Raw genomic sequence first — 1422 nt, forward strand, 5'->3', positions numbered from 1 at the left:
TGTTCTTAATTGTTTTGGGTTTGTTATTGTAAGTCTTTTCCTTCTCTTGTGTTTCCTGCCCAGAGAAGTTCCTTTAGCATTTGTTTTAAAGCTAGTTTGGTGGTGCTGAATTTTCTTAGCTTTTACCTGTCTGTAAAGGTTTTAATTTCTCTGTCAAATCTGAATGAGATCCTTGCTGGGTAGAGTAGTCTTGGTTGTACATTTTTCCCTTTCATCACTTTAAATATGTCCTGCCAGTCCCTTCTGGCTTGCAGAGTTTCTGCTGAAAGATCAGTTGTTAACCTTATGGGGATTCCCTTGTATGTTATTGGGTTTTTTCCCTTGCTACTTTTAATATTTTTTTCCTTGTGTTTAATTTTTGATAGTTTTTTTGATTAATATGTGTCTTGGTGTGTTTCTCCTTGGATTTATCCTGTATGGGGCTTCTGCGCTTCCTGGACTTGATTAACTGTTTCTTTTCCCATATTGGGGAAGTTTTCAAATGTAATCTCTTCAAATATATTCTCTGTCCCTTTCTTTTTCTCTTCTTCTGGGACCCCTATAATTCAAATGTTGGTGTGTTTAATGTTGTCCCAGAGGTCTCTGAGACTGTTCTCAATTCTTTTCATTCTTTTTTCTTCATTCTGCTCTGCAGCAGTTATTTCCACTATTTTTATCTTCCAGATCACTTATCCGTTCTTCTGCCTCAGTTATTGTTATTAATTCCTTCTAGAGAATTTTAAATTTCATTTATTGTTGTTTTTCATCATTGTTTGTTTGCTCTTTAGTTTTTCTAAGTCCTTGTTAAATGTTTCTTGTATTTTCTCCATTCTGTTTCTGAGACTTCAATCATATTTGCTATCATTATTCTGAATTCTTTTTCAGGTAGACTGCCTGTTTCCTCTTCATTTGTTAGGTCTGGTCGGTTTTTACCTTGCTCCTTTATCTGCTGTGTGTTTTTCTGTCTTTTCATTTTGCTTACTGTGTTTGGGGTCTCCTTTTTGCAGGCTGCAGGTTCGTAGTTCCCGTTGTTTTGGGTGTCTGTCCCCAGTGGCCAAGGTTGGTTCAGTGGGTTGAGTAGGTTTCCTGGTTGGTGGGACTAGTGCCTGTGTTCTGGTGGATGAGGCTGGATCTTGTCTTTCTGGTGGGCAGGTCCATGTCTGGTGGTGTGTTTTGGGATGGTGGTAGCCTTATTATGATTTTAGGCAGCTTCTCTGCTAATGGATGGGGCTGTATCCTGTCTTGCTGTTTGTTGGGCATAGGGTGTCCAGCACTGTAGCTTGTTGGTCGTTGAGTGACGCTGGGTCTTGGTGTTGAGATGGAGATCTCTCGGAGATTTTCGCCGTTTGATATTACATGGAGCTGGGAGGTCTCTTGTGGACCAGTGTCCTGAAGTTGGTTCTCCCACCTCAGAGACACAGCCCTGATGCCTGGCTGGAGCAC

Source organism: Physeter macrocephalus, chromosome 8 (genome assembly GCF_002837175.3).
Source record: "Physeter macrocephalus isolate SW-GA chromosome 8, ASM283717v5, whole genome shotgun sequence".
Classification (NCBI taxonomy): domain Eukaryota; kingdom Metazoa; phylum Chordata; class Mammalia; order Artiodactyla; family Physeteridae; genus Physeter; species Physeter macrocephalus.